This window comes from Myotis lucifugus, unplaced genomic scaffold (genome assembly GCF_000147115.1).
Source record: "Myotis lucifugus unplaced genomic scaffold, Myoluc2.0 scaffold_11, whole genome shotgun sequence".
Classification (NCBI taxonomy): domain Eukaryota; kingdom Metazoa; phylum Chordata; class Mammalia; order Chiroptera; family Vespertilionidae; genus Myotis; species Myotis lucifugus.
Window position 1 is genome coordinate 7958580 of NW_005871059.1, and position 21695 is coordinate 7980274.

At 38.3% G+C, this 21695-nt stretch overlaps 1 protein-coding gene across 1 annotated transcript in view; it reads left to right on the plus strand.

Annotated features, from left to right (window-relative positions):
- The first annotated feature begins 3757 nt into the window (after nucleotides 1-3757).
- Nucleotides 3758-21695, plus strand: part of HIVEP2 (human immunodeficiency virus type I enhancer binding protein 2) — a 79921-nt gene continuing 61983 nt past the window's right edge. Inside the window, exon 1 of the mRNA XM_006084405.3 lies at nucleotides 3758-3868. The gene's annotated coding sequence lies outside the window, so the exon portion shown is untranslated. The remainder of the gene's footprint in view (nucleotides 3869-21695) is intronic.

A 21695-nucleotide genomic window follows, 5' to 3' on the forward strand; every position in this document is an offset into this window, starting at 1 on the left:
TGTATTATACGCAAATAACTGAAAGAGACCAATTGGTGACCACACAATCAAATATTACCTAAAGATAAAGTACTCCATTGTGTACACCATGTAACTGGCTGAAATACAAAGTTCACATGTGTTTAGATTTTCTGATGGAACTCAGATACCACTGACTGAGGTGGAGTTTGTTTTGTTTTCTTAGTGTGGTGAGACAGGCAATAAAAATAAATCAAAGGTAAGGAGGTTTAGACTCAGCTGCTTTCATCAGGTTATAAAATTATTGTAGGTGTTGCACTGCAGTGTCGTGTAGAAATTGAAGAGAACCCACGATCATATCTCAGGTGTCCTGTTCGCTCCTGAGGAAATGGGCATTTCTGAAGAATGTTGCATTGTGGTTTGTACACATGAGGCTTACCTGTTCAACAGGCCACAGATCTGTATCTCCCGTGCTAATTACTGGCAGTCATATAACGGAATCCTCCAAACAGGTGACTAATATATTTTGTGCTTTTGAAGTGGGATATGAGGTGCATATGCATATCAACATTGACAAATTCCTAGGTAATTTGAAATCACTGACCACTCGGATAACCGTAGTTAGATTGAAACGAGCACATTTGTTGAATTATAGGTGAGCAGCCTTTTAAAATACTGGTTTAATGACTGGCCACCCTCAAGGAACTTAAGTCCTCATTTGAGGCAAGAACTACATAGTTTAAGAAAATAATACTTAACATAAGAAATTATAAAGGACAAAATGGTAGATCTAGACTGTTGTACAGGTCAATTTCATATTATACCTTGAAAAATTAGTGAAAAAAAGAATTTTTTTAATTTTTTTTTTTATTATAGTTGACATGCAATATTATATTAGTTTCAAGTGTACAACATAGTGATTATACATTTGTATACCTTACAGAGTCTAGTACTCATTTGGCACTGTACATAGTTATTACACTACTAGAGGCCCACTGCACGAAGTTCGTGCACTTTTGGGGGCGGGTCCCTCAGCCTGGCCTGTGCCCTCTTGCAGTCCGGGAGCCCTCGAGGGATGTTCAACTGACGGCTTAGGCCCGCTCCCCGTGGGGAACCGGCCTGAGCCACTAGTCAGACATCCCTAGCACAGCAGCGGAGGTGGGAGAGGCTCCTGCCACCTCCGCTGCTGCGCTCACCATCCGTGAGCCCAGCTTCTGGCTGAGTGATGCTCTCCCTGTGGGAGTGCACTGACCACCAGGGGGCAGATCCTGCATTGAGCGCCTGCCCCTGGTAGTTAGTGCATGTCATAGTGACTGGTTGTTCCGCCGTTGGGTTGATTTGCATATTAGTCTTTTATTATATAGGATTATTAAGTATGTTCCCTGTGCTATACTTGATATCCCTATGACTATTTTTATAACTGGAAGTTTGTACTTCTTAATCCCTTTCATCTATTTTTGCCCATCCTCCTATCTACCCTCCCATCTGGCAACCACCAGTTCATGCTCTTTATCTATGAATTTGTTTCTGTTTTGTTTGCCCGTTTATTTTGTGTTTTAGATTCCACATATAAGTGAAATCATGCAGTATTTGTCTTTTTCTGTCTGACTTATTTCACTTAGCATAGTACCCTCAAGTTTCATCCATTTGCAAATAGCAAGATTTCCTTCTTTTTTTTATGGCTGAGTAATATTTCATTATGTGTATAGTTCATCTTCTTTGTCCATTTATCTATCAATGGACACCTAGTTTGCCTTCATGTCTTGGCTATTGTAAATTATGCTGCAGTGCACATTGGGATACATATATCTTATCAAATTAATGTTTTAGATTTCTTCAGATAAATACCCAGAAGTGAAATTTTGGGGTCATAAGATAGTTCTATTTTTAATTTTTTAAGAAACTCCATATTGTTTTCCATAGTGGCTACACCAATTTACAGCCCCCCAATAATACACAAGGATTTACTTTAATGAGAAAGGATTCTTTTTTTTTTTTAATATATTTTATTGGTTTTTTACAGAGAGGAAGGGAGAGAGATAGAGAGTTAGAAACATCGATGAGAGAGAAACATCAATCAGCTGCCTCCTGCACATCTCCTACTGGGGATGTGCCCGCAACCCAGATACATGCCCTTGACCGGAATCGAACCTGGGACCCTTCAGTCCGCAGGCCGATGCTCTATCCACTGAGCCAAACCGGTTTTGGCAAGAAAGGATTCTTAAGAATCTTCAAGTCCATTCCATACCATGAGAGGAAGCACCATTACTTTTTCTTGGAAAGAGACTTTCACAAAGATATGTTGTTAAACATATACTAACACAAAACTATCATGACAAGAATCCAGCAATGATATTATGAAAATAAATACCAAATATTATTTGAAGGAGCCTTGCTAATTCTTTCATGAAAGGGCTGGAAAAATAAATTATTTTCACAGCTCTAGATGTTCAAATGTGAAAAATGACTGTATAATTTTGTATGATATTGCAATTCATTGTTTAGGTTGCCTACATCTGTTGAGACAGTGTAGTTTAAAATAACCAAGTCATTTGACATTTATATTGTCATATTAATGGCAAGAATCCTAGAATAATAATTAAGACTATTTATCTCTGGAATAAATACATCTTTTGAGACCATATCGAAATGAGTTTCCTAGATAACTACTTCTTGAATAGCAATAAGACAGAAGTCCAGACATAGGTTGCCTTGGCAGTGGAAACCTAGTTCCCATGACTACTCTGCATTTGGTCTTAGTATGTATAATTATTGCTATTTGTCTTCATTGTCAGGAACATTTTTGTTTTGTTTCACTTTTTTTTTCAGCATGTACCTTCCAATAGTAGAGAGCAAATCTATTTCAACCTTTTTTTTAAAAATGAGATAACTATCAATTAATTTTTCTAGCATGTGTAGTGGGATTTGTGGAGTGACAGCATGTGGTTAATTCCAAATTGTATAGTAAAACAATCATGTATTTATGGCGTTGGAGTAGGTTTTTGAACTTTCGCTTTAGTATAGTTGTATTTGATGTTCTGGGACTTTAAAACATACTAAGTCTGCCCTGGGGAAACCTGATTCAGGAGAGGCTGGAAGCTGTCCAGTTTTCTATTTCAATCTTCTGGTCAACCCTCCAGCATCCTATTTATTTTAGGCTCTCACCAGTTGAGCTACAGCTTGCTTTCTCTCAGACTTTCTTATGGAGCTGAGATGATTCTTTAATATTTGGGCTTCTGAAAAAGGTGTATTTACTAGTAAAATGAATAGAATTAACTGATTGGATCTTTAATAAACTCTTTCTGTGAGAGACAAGGTGTAACATTTTAAGAGTGATTTGGAAATTCATGTTAGTTCTCTCCAAATGATCTGAATATTAGTTTATATACCTTAACAGCTTTAAGGAACTGCAACCTACACATTTTCATTGCATTCGCAAATTAATAAGATTCAATGAGTCGAATTCCAAAGCAGTCAGCTGCATCTTTCCCTCGTGTCTAATTTTACATATTCTAACTGACAGTATATAGTCATCATTTCCATGTGCCAATCAGTCCTGAAAATAAACTCTTCTGCTCTCACACTCTATTGTGCTATTTTATTGTTTTCTCTATGCTTGAACATTCATTTTATCCCAAACTTGAAAATTTAATTTAGTTGGCAGATGCTTTTGTTGTTTTATAGCTTTAAGTAGCATGCTACCACAATTATCTTGGTTTGATTTCTGTGTTATTAATGTGTAGATCATATAATGCTGCTCTGATTTAAACACTATTGTTTGTTGTTCTTTTCCCATTAGGTGGAGTCTTTGAATTTTTAAAAAGACGATAGTAATCAGATCTACTTGAAAAATTAAGTGAATTGACTTGGCTGGAACAATCTTTCCAATTCTTTAACATCCAACAGCAGGGTAAGTTGAGTTTAGTGTTTTCTATGTGGCTTGATTTAAAAATTATTGGAAAGATCGCTCAAGCAAAATACTAAGCTTTATGTAAAATTTTGTCAGTAATGATTTGAGGCCCTCAAACCCTGTAAAAGATGTTTGCAATGCTATCTAAATAAACATGTCTGTAAGTTTTTCTGTATTTCTGGAAATATCCGGATTCAAAGGATGAGAAGATTAGAAAATGTTGTCATTTATAGTTTGGAACCAGATTTTAAAATTTACTTTATCAATGATTATTTGCTTGTAATCTTGAGGTAATGTGAGAATGTCAGATTTTTCTTTTAGTGAGATATTTATGTGTAATTATACTGTATTGTATCAGAGTCAAACCTAAGGTAAAATAAATACATCAGTAGCTCTTTTTCTTTTAAGTCATTATCATTTTACAGAAATCTTGGTTTCTGTGATAAGAGTAAAAATACCTTAAGATCTTAATTCAACTTCCCAGTTGCACAGTTTCTGCAGAAAATTCACAAGGTAGAAAACTCTAAGCCAGGAGGAGTTTAGGCTTTTAGCAAATTATTGGTGCTGCCAAGACAGAATTCAGTGGGAACAGGACTTTGGCTACTGTTAAAATGTCAGTATAGTAAAACCTGCTCTGTCAAACAGATTTTTGGCATCAGAAGTCTAAATGATACTGATTTTAAGGTTGGTAAATTTTTTTAAGCCCAGGCAAACTCATGTTTTAATTAACCCTTTACAGAGTAATAGAAAATTGGGGGAAAAAAAGTATTTCTAGTCTAAAGTCCCAAGATATGAGCTTCTGAAATACTAAATTTTATTCATATTTCTAAACTGTGCAGCTTGTTACTCAATTTTCCTCTGAATAAACTAGAGCTATTCTAAAACCTGATGAAATATAATGAATAAGAGAGGCAAGTGTCTAATCATGTGGGGAGCAGACTTTGCAACCAAACTAATAGTGTCTGCTTTACCTGTGGACATATTAAGACATTGGAGGTCAGGTGGTTTTTCAGGGAGATGGTTGCATTGTTTGTACAATGCCAACAACTGCCTTTGCGTTGTCTAAAATAATCTCCCCTGAAGCGATTGCCCCGGAAATTGATTTGTTAGTGTAGCCTCTGAGCATTCCGTGAGTGTAGAAATATCAAGTGTGGAAACCCCGGGTAACTTTTCATTTTGCCTGCAAGGTTCATGACCCAAGATTCATTTGTGACCAATTATTTCCATTGTTATGGGCAAATGGTGCCATTCGGAAACATTTTTGGATAATTAAAGGGATATAAGTCAGTTAGATGAAAAACCCATCAGGAAGAGAAATGTTAAAAAGAGTTTCCAAAGCAAAGGCTTAATTTCTTCAATAGCTATAATAGATGTTCGAAGATGAAAATTAATACTCTGAGCCACTAACTTCAATGTCTTTGTCTGCCACATCTAATTTTCTACCTACTCACAAGGTTGGCTTTTACAGTTATTCCCCAGTACCCTACAGTGGTACAGTTAAATTTTAGTTGGCAGAACCTAATGTTAAGTTGTGTTTAGGAGACTATTCTATTCATGCCTCCTGAGGATGGACATGGCCTGGACATTGAGTCCAGCTGGCCTTCTCTTTGCTTATTGCACTGTGCGTGGAAGCCTTTGGTTAAGTCAGTTCCCTTAGGTCACTGTGTTCTAAAATCATTATTTCTTTGAATTAAAGAAGGATGCTACTGAATTCATAAGACTATGTGAGGATTAAACTCCTGGAAAGTAGTAGACACTCAGTAACTGGTAGTGATTATTGATGATAGTGATTAATAGTGGTAATGGTTACACTCAAAACAATACTTATGTTTTATGAATCATGTGACTGATGCTTTAGCCTATCATCGTGGGCATAACCCATAGAGATGAGTATATTTTCTCAAACCAAGCACTTATTTTGGTAAGGAAACATTTTATGAAATTGGTAAGCTTTTTTTCATGATGTGTATGCCTTGCACAATCAGCAACCCCTCAGGGACTTTATCTGTTTACCTGGCCTTGACCATTAGCCCAAATGAGGATTTACTTTTTTAAATAATAAATTTTAAAAATGTGTCCAACTTTCTCCATTCCAAATTGGTACTAAATAGAAAACTGTTTGCAAGACGGAAAACCCTCGCCATTAGAATGCTTTCTCTTTTGTGGTCCTTTTTTAAAGATTGCAAATACAAATTATTTTATTTATAAAGTAATGTGTCTTTTCATATCCTGCTGTTTCCCTTCAAGTAGCCAGTACTTTGGACTTGCCTTGACCTTATTCATTTTAAGGTCATATTAGTTGAACTGTGAACCTTTCACTACCAGTACATGCACAGATTTATATGCTCTCATTGCATTGGAGGTGACTTTTATGAATTATGTAAGTGGTATTTCTTCTTTAAGCTGAGGAAAGGTAAGAAGGAAGGTGAAAACTGTTAACACTCACTGGGCATGTTCCACGGAGTCAGGTTCTTTGCTGTAGCCGCTTAATTGTTTAAAAGTAAGATTTATTCATTTGAGGAAATCGGGTTTCAAAGCAGTAATTACTTTGCTGAGAATTACATAATTATGACAGTAATTTTTGGAGTCAGAGTTATTGAAATCTTACTTTAAATTAGGATATCTGAAATATGTCATTCTACTTTCTGTGAAAATTACTGTATTTTGTGATTTCCCAGACCCATTGTTCATCCATCTGTCTTTCTTCTATTATGCCTTTATACGTTTTTGTTTTTGTTTTTTGGTGGTGGGGCGGAGTAATTACTTACACCAGTATGGAAGAAAATAGTGAAGGACACTTCTAATCCTTTCTACTTAGACACATCTTGGCAGGTCTCAGAAAGAATTGATAAGGTTGCAAATAAGATCTGCTGTTTGCTTTCTATGGTGTGATAGAACTTTTCCTGCTATTACATATAATTCAGAGTAAACCTAGTAAGCTTCAAGGGAGTTGTGACCTTCAAAATATTTCATTTTATATAGGATCATTTTTACAGCTTTTCAGATGCATACATTCTTCTGTTCAGGTCTTCTATGTTTTAAGGTAACTTGAGAGTGTCTCAGTGTGTCTTATTATTACTAAACTGATGTGAAACATAAGGACTCTCACACCTACTTACAAGGATATCTTTATATTTCTCCATTACAACCTGAGTGAGTGGAGCCCCTTACTGTTAGCCACATGGTTTCATCTTTCCAAAATTTTTTTCTTACCCTCTTCTGTAAAACTTAACTCTTCCTGCTGTGTTTTCAAGAATGTCACTCAGCTATACCTTGATTTATTCCTATATTCAATACTTTACCCGTTTATGTATTCATCATTCAGCCAACAGGCATTAATGAAACCAGTGGTACAAGCAAAGCACATTATGTTGCATGGGCATTCTGTAGCCATCTGAAAAACTGACTGTGGGTTGCTTTCGTATCTTTTCATAGTATTACCTTCTGCCTGTCCTTCTTCCTGTCTCCTTACTTTAGCTTACAGTGTAGGATGGCTGTGTGAGGGAACCTCTCATCTTTTTCTCACCACACAAGTGCAACTGAGTGATTGTATGCCTTGTTTCTGTGATGGCCTGAATTACCATTTGGGTAGAGCTTTACAGTTTACAAAGGGCTTCCACGTGACATTATCTCACTAAAGGCAATAGGTAGCATGTACCTATCACTCACTTTTTGCTTTGTTTATGAAGAAATGGAGGCTCACAGGGTTACAATTTAATGAATTGCTCAAAGCCATAGTATTAGTGAGTCATAGAACCAGAATTCTGTTTTTCTAATTTCAGATGGTATGCCATTCACTGCCAGATCACTGGCCTAGTTGACTGGCAGTGTTCAAATATTAGAGCTTTGTTGATGTGGCCACTATATTATATTTAGTACCAATCATATAAGGAAATAGAAGTCATGTTGGAATTTGGAGAATTACAGTTCATAATTGTAAGGAATTTTGGAGGCAGCACACCTTTACCTTCCTTGATGATATTAACTATGAAGTTCACCCAATCACTCCCCTGCTCTGAGAATCTCAATCTCCAAGCAACATCTTTATAGATCAAGAATGGCCTTCAGAATTCTCAGTTCCTTGGCAATTATAGGTTTTATCATAAATTACTAAATTGGATTTTGAAGAAAAGCACCCACTTAGAGATCTTCATGTTTTATTATTTTTTTCTCTCTGAATCATTTTGACACTTTACGTTTCTCCCATGTCATTTCTTGTGCATATATTTATGGTCTATACCTCACATGCTCATGCTGCACTGTAAGCTTCTCGAAGGCAAAGGCTATGTATTCATTTTATTGGTATCCTCTTCAATCTTGAAAATGATGATTGAAAAAACAGTAGCTATTCAATAAATAATTGTTAAATTTAATAGAAATATTTGGTTGTGTGTTTCCTTTTATAATTTATTTGAGGACTGCAAATTGATATCTGGACACAGATTTAATTTTAATCATATTAGTGAGCTGAATCAGCAAGTCTGATATGTATTAAACATCCAGAGCAGAGCCGTCAGGACACATTTATGTGCTTTTTTAGTGTTATTTTGAATGTAAAAAATCTTTCTGAAAGTAAAATAACAATCCCTTCCCCCCCCCAGATAAAACAGAGCAAAAATCCCTACATTCTACTTACAAGAATGTTTTTTTGTCTTTGTCTTGACCATGGGAACAAAAACAATTGACCTCTGAAAAGATTTAAGAGAAAAAGTAAGACTTTCTGAATATAAAGCTTCCTGGGAGATCCAGGTGGCACTTTAAGGCAGGTGTGGAGCACAGCTCTCTGACTTCAGGACTAAGGCTATACAGTACATTTAATTTGGCCTGTAGTGGTGGGAAGCCCCTGAAATTGTTTGAGCTGCAGAGTGATGTAATCAGAGCTGCACTTTAGGAACATAGATGCTGCTGGATTGTGTTGGATGGCGTGGGGGTATAGGTAAGGGTGGGGTGAGTGGGCACGGAAGCCATTTAGGAGGCACTTAGATTAATTCATACAAGAGCTGTCACCTCATGTTGTGCCCTTTACCTCTCCTCCCACACTGACATCACAGATGAAAGCACTGTTTGGAAAACTTTAGTGAACATTTGAATCCCAGGTTTAGGAAATTCTTTCTGACTTAACTTCCTGCAATCCCTTCCTTAGTTACTCATGTCTCAGGTTTTGCATCATAGAGCCCAGATTGTTTTGTGTGTTTTTTTCAGCTCAAATTGTTTTTCTTAAGACTCTCCTGATATTTCCATGGGTCGCTGCCTCTGATAATTGTCCCTGGATTTCCGAGGGTACGGTGCCTAGACTTGTCCTTGGAAAGTTTGCCGCTTGGATCCAGAGAACCTTCTGCTCTCCTGACTTTGTGCTGGGAGATCAGGTGGGTGCTGAGGGCCTGAGTTGGAGTGGTGGCAGTAACGATTGACAGGACACAGACAATAGGAGGGAGAGTGTGCAGGAAGCTAACGTAGGACTATCTGATTGGAAACAGGAGGTGTGTGTGTGTGTGTGTGTGTGTGCTGCATGCGCACTCTCGCGTGTTCTTCTGGGGATACTGTCAATGATGTCACCAGGTTTTGAGCCTGGGAGTTTGAATATAACTTTATAGAAAAACAGAGATAAAGAGAGAAGCTGGTTTGGGTAGTAGGATGATGACTGTGAGTTTTGAGTTTGAGATAAAAGTAGATATAAAACATATACTTGATTTATTTTTTCAAGCGGGTTTATCTTTGGAAACAGGAATTCACTGGAAGACGTGAGTCTTCTTCCTCTTTTTGCTGTTCTTCCAGCTCCTTATATTTTTCTCAAGAGCTGAGGATGGTTTTCGGTTTTATCAACTTTTCCCCTGCCAAAATCCCCCACAAACTCACCTCCTCAGGAACATGTGTACTTGTCAGAGTACTCACAGCAGCCAGAAGTGTGCCTTTCAGCCTCCTCAAATAAAAACATACAAGCAGAACAGCTCTCTTTTCCTTTTGAGGGGCATGGTCATTGTCATCTCACGACTTGCAGATATAGCACAGCCCAGGAACATTTTTTTGGCAGGCTGAGAAATCTAGGGAATTCGCAAACACATGCACTTCTCCTTTGCTATGTTTCCGATTGAGGCAGTTTAGTTCAGGGCAGCAGGACAATTTTTATTTGAGCGCTAAAATCGAAAAAATGTATGTCATTAAACTCTAAAGTTATTTTCTCAATCGGTGGTGTTTCTAACAACAGGATACTTAGGCTCTTAAGTTTGGGGGTAGCAGTGAGTTGGCTGGTCCCAGTGGGACCACCACCCCTTTTCCCATCCACTGAGCCATTTTGAACTGTAGAAGAGATACTCTTAATTAAATCAGTTTAAGAGCATGTAATGGTCCTGTAATTATCATGTCATTACCTTGCGTATTAATGATTAAAGCAAACATTTAATAGCTATAGGGCAGTAAATATATTTCAGTTCTTAAACCATAAAAAGATTTCCATTAACAGAATGTTTTCTGCACAAATAAATTATTCATTGACTGTAGCAGAGCTTGATTCTGTCATCAGCCTTAAGTGGAAATTTTGAGAACACCAATCATCACAGATGCCAACAGTAAGTTGGCTTGAGCCCTCATCCCTCTTACATGGAACCTGAACTTTTTTGGCTATTTGTAAAAGCTTTAGTTCGGTTAAATTCAATGAATACTTATGGCATTTCTGACATATGAATTTTAGTGTTCTGGTGGTTGGAGAAATACAATGATCAGCAAGTCTGAATTTTAGCCTTTAAGTTGCTTATAAACCTAAAAGAGAGATAATACTACTGTACACCAAACTTGGATGAAAGGAGCCTAAGTAGCATTAAGTAAAATGTGTTGCAAATTCAGAGGAGAAAGGCATCATGCACTTTCTTGTGGTATAAGGTGGAGGAAAGGGCGTGGGGACCAGGAAGTGTTTCCTGAGGAAGTCTTTAAAGGTGGGCAGGGTTTTGACAGGTGGAGAGAATTACAACCACATAAGCAAAGAGATGGGATGGATAATAGGGGTGTTATCATGGAATGAAAAGTAACAGGATGGGAGCAGCTTTGGTAAGTGAAGATAAGACCTTAAAGAAGAGGAAAGAAACATACCAAGAGATCTACAAAGGATAGAGGACCTTGAATGTGTAATTAACACATCAGTTAGTTAGTCATTTGAGAGCTTTAACCCATTTTTGAGCTCAGGAGTAACATGATTGGATTATATTCTTGAAATATATCTCACCTCACCTCACCAATAAAAAACTTGGAGGCAGACAAGTTAGGAAGCTACTGGGACAGTCATAGTCGCCATGAGAGGTAATAAGGTTCTGAACTAGGTTGGCTGTAATGGATTACAAAGGAGGGGACAGATGGGAGAGACACTGTCATTAATTGTCTACACTGGTTGTGACATGTGATTGGCTACATGAGAGATGGGAAACAGGAAGGAGTTTAAAATTCCAGTCAACAATCTTAGTAAACTTTGAATCCAATCAACGTTTATGGAAAACCAGCCATGTGCAAGGCACTGTGCTTGGTGCTAGAGAAAAATGAGAATGGCCCTGTTCCCAAGTAACTGAAAATGTAGTTGGGGATATAAAACATGTACTCAACTAACATTTAAAGCAGATTATGATCAGTGAGATAACAGGGGTTGAGCAAAGGGTTATGAACACAAGGAGAGAGGCCTTAATTCTGACTGGAAAAGTCGGGTAGCCTATGGACGAGATGACCCTTCAACCTTGAAGATCAGGTAGAGAACTCCAAAGTAGGTTAGCTCTCAGATGTCCCTGAAAATTCAAGAGGGGCAAGTACCAGTGCTGAGGAGAGGAACTTTAGGGAGAGAAGAGCTCTTACTTACCGCCTACTACGTGTCAGATCCTGAGCTGGGCACTCTGTAGTTAAAGAATATAACTTCAACAGTGTCAAGTGCTACAAAGTCGTCACCAGTGTTATGACCTAAGAAAGGGCCACTGTATTTCACAAGGTAAGGATTACAGGATGGCTTTTGAAGAGGTTTCAGTAGGTTAGAGGTGGGAACATTCTGAATCTTATTACTTATCTTGAAGATATGATTAAACTGTATCAGCCAGAGAAAAGGCTAAGCTTTCCTCAGGGGTTTCTCCTCGAAGGGTCAAGTTTATATAAACCTCAGTGGGTCTTAGTGCTTTGGCTGGATGTAGAGGTATCACTTGGGACTGCGTTTGTTAGTCCTGAAAAGTCTTTGCAAACTTCAAACTATTTCAAAATTGTTAGGCTCCTAGATTATTTTCTCACAAGTAAAAGATGTCAACACTTATTCCAACTTCCCTCTTCCTTCCTGCTTCCTCTTTCCTTCTTCCCACTCCTTTCTTTAAAGCACCCAGCTGTTTAGGGTGCATGCATTTGCCACACCCTTGGCTCAGAGTCAGGGAAGTCCTCGGGCTCTCCTTGGCTCTTTTCCCATGTGGAAGGAGATTTCCATGGAGAACAATCCAAGGAAGTGCATGTACACATAGACACACAGTTACACACACACACCAGTTCTTTTCCTGTCCTCAAGGATATTTATGTGCCAATAACCAGACATACAGTCATACATAGGCACATTGTGTCACATGCACCCTAAGGAAACAGGGCATGGATGCAGTCATCTAACAGGAAGCTGTAGAGATATTATTAACAATTTAACATTTGGAAAAATAGAAATTAGAGAAAAAATTTTAAATTGCTTTGTTAAGATGAATAACATATTATTATAGAACGTAAAGGGATGAGATTTATATCATGGTTATGTTTAGTTGATTTTTGTTGTGTTTTTTTTTAAAAATCAGTTACTACAGCAAACTGGGCAAATAGAGAAACTTTCTCAGAGGCACCCATATTATTATGGAGCAATTTAAAATTAAAACAGACCACCCTATAATTTAAAAGGGATAAAGGGAGAGCAATTAAAAAGAGTAGTGGGATGGAGGAAGAAGCAATTGCTCCTTAACCCCACAAATGCATGATAGTACATGAACATGGTATGTGTGAGTGTGCTATCATCCATCCATCCATCCATCCATTCATCCATTCATCTATTCACTTACTTGATCACTCAATCAGTAAACATTTACTGATTTCCTGTTGTATTCCAGGCTGGGGGCTGGGAAAATATAGCTAGGTAGAGAAAAGATATATGATATTTTAAATAAAATACATTCTTCTTATAGGAAACTGACCAATATAAATAAGTTTGCCTGTTTTATAGGTAGATGAGTTGATGAAAGTACATTTACTACTGCTTTTACCTCTCAAAGCGATTCCTACCTTTGTGAACCCTAAAACGTGTTCAACCTGCTAGAATCCAGGAATCCAGTTATTTGATTATGATAGTGCGACTCTTCAGAGCTTCTAAAGAAATTGCCATATATTCTCATCAGATTTTCCCTACTACAGAATTGGTATTCTTTTTCCTTAAGAATCAAATTGGCAAGATGTTTCATCAGGCTGCTTTCCCCCTGTCTTATCAATAGGGCAAGTATGTTTATTTGTGTGCACAGATAAATATTCTCAGGGAATTCCCCAAATGTAGGGATATCTTCTACCGTTGGAAAGCACTGTCATGATCTTTTCAATCAGCAATCAAGCTCAGAAGTGGGAAGGACCATTGACACAGATAAGGCAGAGTAAATCTGAGAATGTAGCAGTATGTCACCCTGATAGACAATACTTTCAATTTTTATTCTTTTTAAAATTATCTCTCCTTGCTTCATTTTAATAATCCAATTTTTCTCACAACTGGCAAATGTGGCCGGGAGGTTTGTGTCTTGCAGTAGTTATCCTGTTTTAATTTCAGCTTGGTTATGCTTATGAACAAACAAGGCCTTCATTTTTTTCTACCTATTTGCTTTGCAGCCCACACTCATGAATACTAGGGTCAGATGTAGCATGCCACCATGTTTACCTCTATTTTAAATAGTCAAAAATTCAAATTGAACTGGTAAACCTATGGGACCTTTGCCATAGAATTATTCTTGAGTTCTTTTGTTTCCAAAGCAAATTAAAAATATATATGTATGATATATGCATAAAGGCAATTTTTATTATGTCAAAATATAAATCGTGAGTTTTTGGAATTGATGAACATATTAACATGTTTTGTAGAATTACTAAAATATTCAAATTAAACTATATGTTAATTTGGAAGTTTGTAATGCAGATTTTTTAAAATGTGTTTTTATTGATTTCAGAGAGGAAGGGAGAGGGAGAGAGATAGAAACATCAATGATGAGAAGGAATCTTTGATTGGCTGCCTCCTGTACGCCCCCTACTGGGGATTGAGCTCGCAACCTGGGCATGTGCCATTGACTGGAATCGAATCTGGGACCTTCCAGTCCGCAGGCCAACACTCTATCCACTGAGCCAAACCAGCTAGGGCTATAATGCAGATTTTAAGAATGCCTTAACCCAAATTTGGAAATTATATTGGACAAAGATAAAATGTTCATGTGGATTTAAAAAAAAATTAGAGAGAAAAAAGTTAGCTACCCTAGTGAGGGTAGTTAATTCTAATGGGGAGGGAACAGTGATTAACTGGAAAGGTCATTGGTTGAAATGCCAGGGAACCACAGAGGTTCTTGCCCTAGATGCCACAGAATATACAGACTTTGGGCAAGTCTCTCAACCCTTGATTTTGAAGATACATATATAGACTTCTGTACATATCTGCAAAACCCCTAAAATTCTTTTTCTGTTTAAAACATGAAAATCAAGACTTCATGCACATCCTATATAATAAAAGCCTAATAATGCTAAGTGTCCAGTCGTCTAGTCGGCCGTTCAACCAATCAAAGCATAATATGCTAATGATAAGACCGCACAACCGCTCACCATGACGTGCACTAACCACCAGGGGGCAGATGCTCCGACGGGTAGGTTAGCTTGCTGCTGGGATCTGGCCAATCAGGACTGAGCAAGACGGGCTGGACACACCCTGGAGCCCTCCCGCGATAACCTCCCCAGCTGGCCAACCCCTCATGTCCCTCCCTGGCCCCTATCATGCATCGGTGGGGTCCCTTGGCCTGGCCTGCACCTTCTCACAATCTGGAACCCCTCGGGGGATGTTGGAGAACCGGTTTTGTCTCGATCCCGCAGGCCAAGCCGAGGGACCTCACTGGTGCACGAATTTGTGCACCAGGCCTCTAGTCTTTAAATAAAAATAGATATGGATTATTGCAAGATTCAGTCCCTTAATCCAGATGTATAGGAAATATTCTTCTAAATTTCCAAGTACAAAGGGACAACTCTATTAAAAACACTCATAGTGCTCATGTAAATTGTTAAAAAAAAAAATGCTGCAAGATTTACCTTTCCAGTTTAAGATCTGGATAATGAGCAAAAATGTGAAAGGGGGCTTTGAGAGGCCTGTTCATTCTCTTTGGCCTTCTCTGCCATGCTTTCTCCTACTAGACCTTAATTTTAATTAGTCTGATAGGGAGATGAACATGTGGTGTGGAGATGGTGGAGCTCATGGCAGTCCAAAGAGCCTTGGAGGCAGGGAGAAGAAGAATAAGAGGAAAGAGGGATAAACCCAGTACATGACTCTGTCTATAAATGTATGGAAGCTATTGGGTTCAAACTACAGAACTCCTCTCTCACTTCTAGTATGTGTTATCACCACAGCTCTGCTGGTGCATCTGGCTGAGGTGGGGCAGAGGATTCCCAAGGTGGGCCATGAAGGGCATAACTGTTGTCTTTCCAGCTCCTTAGACTGGACCTGAGCCATCGTGTAACATAGTGACAAGGCCTTTGCAGTAAACTTTGTGAGATTAAGAAGAGTGGAGGCCAAAAGTTGGTGGAACTGCTTTCAAGACAGTCTTGAAGGAGAATTGGTTAGAAGCCAAGCCTGGTTGGACTTTAAGAATCCACAACTGGGGGATTTAGCTATTGCTGCCAATGCTTGTGGGGCCTCCAAGGCAAGAGTTCAGATGGAGGCCCATACATTCTTCCTCATTTGATCAGTGATAAATTTTTTATTTGTATAGAACATGCAGTTGCAGGGATTTCTGGATGAGGATAATTTTCTGGCTCATTTTTATTGTTTGGAATGGTAATTAAATCTTCATTAAGTAAAGAATTTGTAATGTCCTATTAGTGAATTTTATATGGGTCATGCTTGACAAAAGTCTGCTTACTTTCATTGTTTCTAGCTTTAAAAATTAAGCAGACTAACTGATTTTAGATATTCTATTGCCCTCCCACCCCCTTTAGCTTTTTAAGTTTCTGAACTACAAAAAGGAAGCTACATATACCAAGATCTCTACTTGTATTTATTCTGGGTGACCTGAAGGAGTTAAATAAAATGTAATTGTATACAAAGTATATAAAATATCAATATATTTTCAACAATAATCTAAATTAGACTAAGTAAAAATACTAAAGTATTTTTGAAAAAGTTTTTTAATTAAATATTCAAAATTACATGTTAAAATTAAAAGGCAAACCTATGTTATAATGATTGTATAAAGCATTTTAAGTCCACAATTATTCAAACAAAGCTGAAGCTTATAAATATATTTTTTTGGAAATTTTATTTTCTTAGATATTTTAATAGAAGCAAATCCATATTCGGGTTTAGTGTTCAATGTTCATTTAATTGATAATGTAAAGAATTAGCATCATACTTCATGCAGTTTACATATTCACAAATATAAGAATAAGAATTGTTTCATTGCAAAATGTTCCTCACATGCCATGTGTGGTTCTTCCACATTCAACACTAATTCATTAATTATTCTAGAACAGTGATCAGAGCATGAGAGAAGCAAGAAAAAGGATGATTGGCACTATTATACCTTGTTCCACTAGTGTGTGTGGCATTGCTGCCATCTGAGAGAAATACCTGGCTAACTGTCTTTTCTTTAACATAAGCATGAATGGTGCCCACACCTTTTCTGCTTTTGAAATGGTGTCTAACTCCACGCTCTGCAATACCACACTCACAAACCTTCGGGGCATCTGAACTCAGTCACTTTTTGATTGGAGCAAAGAGGTTGGTCAGGGAATGTTGAGAAACATTTCCCTGAGGCCTAAACAGCTGTAGTGAGGAGCCAGGTCATTAGGGCTACAAGACATCTGGATGCCAGTGACAAAGGTGCCATTTATTCTTTTGTGTGTACTTGTGGTACTGGGGCCTTCTAAAGCATGGGGCCCAAGGCAAGAGCCCCTCTTGCCTCGATGTATGGGCTCCACTAGCTGTGAGAGCATGTGGGCATTAGCATTCTCACGAGGGCCACCATCCCTAGGGGGAACTGGCGCAGGAAGGAAGAACTGGCAGATGGTGTTGTGACTGTTTGTCGGAATGCCTGTGGGCTCGTACATATCTCCCTTGTTGGCATCCTAGAACTACTTGGTGGGGACTTTTCAAGGGGACTGGAGGTCCTGTGTGAGCAGGTGGGGCTGGAACAGGAGCTGTGGGTAACTGGTGTTGATGCCCTTCATCTGTAATGCCTGTAGGCTGGGTGTGCCTGGGTAACTCATTTCCAAGTCAATAAGTGCTCCTTCTTCACTTGAGTATTGATGGGGGAAGGCACTTCCATCTTGTAAATCTGTTTTTCTCCACACGCTTGCAAAGGAGAGGATAGTTCCATTCTCCTTTGTGAATGTTTTCTATGGAGGGAGCCAGGGACACAATGTCATCACTGATCCTCGATCACTGGAATTAGAAAGGAATTATTTATTTACTTAGATTGGGGATCTGAACCACAAAAGGATAGAATTCAGAGGGAGGGTCTAAATTTCAACTATCTTTTCACTAACCTGTAACTGAACTTCAGCACCTCCTTTATAATTAATGTAGGCAATAATGACAGTGGTTTCAGTCCTAGTTGTGTCGTTGCCAGCAGTAGAAATCACAGATATTTTTATATCACATTACTGTTGTGGCTAATATCTCATTTTAATAAAGAGATAATTTTATCTAGCTAATTTTCTAATTTTAATAAAGAATCACATATTTACTGTCAACAAGTTTGTTTTAATTTTTTTTGAGATAACTGTTTTTCATTATAACTGGTGTCCTTTATAACCCTATACATTTTATTTTACATAGTTTAAAACATTTTAAGAAGGGACCCGCTGGTTTCATCAGACTGCCAGAGGGGCTCATGGCAGCAAGAAGGTTGAGAAGCTCCGATGTAGATGAAAAACCATCTTTTACTGCAGACCATTAAGGCCTTGGAGAGTGCAGCGTTCCTTAAGGTCACGTGGTGGAACAGGGATTAAAAGCAGTGCCCTTCCTGCACTGTATGGCCTCCTGGTGCCTCAACCCTGATCTCAGTGGCAGGGTAATGAGCACTTTGTCTTATTTAGCAAGCCCTGTGACCATGATGAAGGCCCAGGCAGCGTCCCTCTTTGTTCGCACTTCCCTGGCCTGTGGTGGCCTTTCTCCCTCCCTCCTCTCCTTTCCAGGCCTGCTGCTGCTGCTGGTGAGGTGTGGTCAGCTCCAGCGGTGCTTGCCCTTTGGGTCACACAGCATCACAAAGCATGTTGTCCTAAGACACCTGAATGGTCAACAGGAAGAATAGAAAATTTAACCCTGATTGCTTGACCCAATGTTAATGGTACTTCAGGTGATATTGGTCCCTGTATGCGCAGGGGGACTCTTTAAACCAACCCAGTGGGCTTTCTTAAATTCATTTAGGGACTCTTGTCCCATTGTTCCCTTCTCATTTTGGACTAACGTATGCTTCAAAAATCAATAGAAAAATATAGAATTAATAACTAACATTCATATTTCACTTATTGGTGCCATTTCTAAGCACTGTATAATTTTTTTAAACAATTCTAAGAACATTATTATTATCCCCATTTTACAGATGGGAAAACTAAGGCACAGAAAGGTTAGGTGACTTGCCTGATGTATATGTCTACTACTAGTAAGTGTCAGAGATAGGATTTGAAAGAGGTGTTCTGGCTCCAGTGTCCATGATCTGGGCCATTATGCTACATGTCCAGTTATTACATAAGTGACTTTCAGCACCATTGTCCAGATGCTGTTTTCCTTTGGTTTGGAGTTTGACTAGGAACCTACATATCTGGGGTGAACAGCACCTTGGGATATTTTGATAACAGTCCTAAGAGGAACTCTTTCCAGTGTCTCAGCGCTGTCTCTGAAAGCTACTTCACCACGTGATTCAGTCTGTTCAGCTTTCACCCCTTGCTTGTAAGTATTCAAGGCAATATGGAGAAGGAAAAACATGTTCATCCCCCAAAAGTTTAGGAGTGCTGCAAAATGGTACATTTGGATTGACTTTCTCTCTATTTCAAGGACGTTGACAGTGCCTTGATCTTTGCTTTTGAAGCCTTCTCGTCAGCAACATTGGCAAGTACACCTTTGAAAATTTCTGTCTGAATTTTTGTGTTTTTGAAAAAAAAAAGTTTGTTAGTGTTTCTCTTCTTGAACACTAGTTGATATTTTGCCAACTAGTTAAAAGTCTGCAAATCTGAGTGCTGGCTGGGAAGTTGGCTGTAGCCAGTTATCCCCAGATGGCCAGATTTTGTTGTGTACCACTTTTATAGATGCTCACTGGCTGTGTACTTGGGGCTATGAGGTGTACTGTTCCACTTGTTTTTGCCAGCCATGCACAGTACATTATTTGAAAGGTTGAGACAGATGGTATAGCTCAAACTAAAATGATGAGGGGGAAAAGAAAGTGAAAAAAATAGGAAGGGGCACTTGATTTTCATTTCGGAAGTGAATTTTAGTTTCTGTGATTGACTAATAAATGCAGCGTTGCTATAAGACTTGAATTCATTAACATCTTTTTAAACAGATATAACTGAGTAATCGGCAGGAAGCAATCTTTTCCTTCATGGATGCTGTCCCAAACTTCATGGGACCTCCTCCAGATTTGAAAATGTTTGGGCCATTGGAAGATGTCAAAAATAGATATGGGTCTTTCAGAATAAGACAGACCACCACCAGTACCAATCGAAACAGAAAAATCCCAAATTTTATTTTTAAACTGAAGAAAATATATATATACTAGTATAGCCTGGTGAAGTAGCGGTGATAACGACAATTAATCAGTTTCATGCAGCTGCTTCCTGACATTTCTGCAAATTGTTGTGGAAAAATTAATGAAGGTTAGATCAGTAATGGTTTCAAGCTTGGCCAGTGGAAACTATGACAGTGTTTCCATCAGCAATTAAGCTGGGCTGCTTTCTTTTTTCTATAGGGGAAGTGGTATGATGTGTGTTCTCCACAGGAAATGGAAAACGACAGCTGAACTGTGTGAGCACAGGTACGGAGGAGCACCCCGGGAGCACGCCACCAGGCTGTCTGTGATTGGCACTACAGATCTGCATTTTCTGCAGAAGGGATTTTGCTGTACAACACTGAGAAATCATTCCTTAAAAAGAGAGGAAGAATTTGGGGATTTTATTGAGCTGCCATTTCAGAAACACAGCTGTGCTATGAATTTAAACTTCGGGAACCAGAAAGTGGAATGTATGACAAATAGAAAGTGAAACTCACCTATCTAATTTTATTTTCCAAGCCAAAGGTAGTTCAGTACAGGCCCAGTTCACATCCTGTGTAACCCTATGGGATTTTCCCCAGTATTAGTTAAAAATTTTCCCATAGGGTCACACAGGATGTGAATTAAAGTAAACACTTAACAAGCATGATGAAAAGGAAATTAGCTTTCTAAATGATCCTTTCACTGCTAACATCCTGAGTAGTTATTAGAAATATGGGAAAGGGTTACTTCAGTGACTCATTATCAAGTCGTTACATTATTAATAGAATATATTAACAGTCTTCCTATTACATATGAGGTGTATTTCGTTATATATAAAACTAAATTTTACATATATTTTTTCCTTTTTTGAAATCATTAAAAAGCTTACCAAAATTCTCTATAGATCAGTGGTTCTTAGCCTTTTGGGGGAGGGGTTCATAGACCTGTTTAAGACTCAGTCAAAAGGCCCTGACCCCTTCCCCCAGAAAAATGCATATATACCACATTTTGCATACATATAATAAAGTTTCACAGACCATTTAAGTGACCTTGGACCCCAGGCATTTATCGTAGAACTGGGTTTTTAAAGCATGGACAGGTAGAAAATTAGTTACAACCATAAAATGTTAGCTCATTATGAGTAAAGATTTTATAAGAGGCACTTCCTAAACTTTAACTGTAGCAATAATAATTATTTCCCTTTTTTGCTTGAAAAATCCTTGCACATTGAACAGAACATACAAAAGTTGGGTTTGAAGCTGGCTGTATGATAGTTTAGCAAGTGGCTTTAGGTGTCCTGACTCAGTTTCACCATCTCTAAAATGGTGGCAACAAAGGTAATGTGTCACTTTTGTCTGGCAAACAATCCATGCCATATATATATATATATATATATATATATATGTCATCTCTTGTCTTCTTTCCTTCTTCCTTTGAGATCTAGCTTAAATGTCACTTTCTTGTACATCTTTTTGAGACTCCTCAAGGCAGATCCCTGCCCCAGTGTTCCTCTATTGCTTTGTAAATTTCTTTACTCTTAGGGTTGTGTTATGTTTCCTTGGTTACATCTCAAGGTGTGAGTTTTGAGAATGTTGTATCTTATTAATTATGTTTCATGTATCTCTATGCATGCTCTGTCCAGCAAAGTGCTTAAGACACATAGGCATTTTCTGTTTGTTAAATTGCTTGTAATAGTGTAATGATTATTAGAAATGAAATGATTTGTATTTGGGCTTCTAATTGTCTCTGGATTGTGTTTATGTGACTCCTAGTCATCTCAGAAGAGGGGTCAAATGATCAGTGTGCAGCCAAAGTTGGATCTAGTGAAAGAACAGAGCCTGGAACTGCAAGTGTGTCTTTTCTAGGTT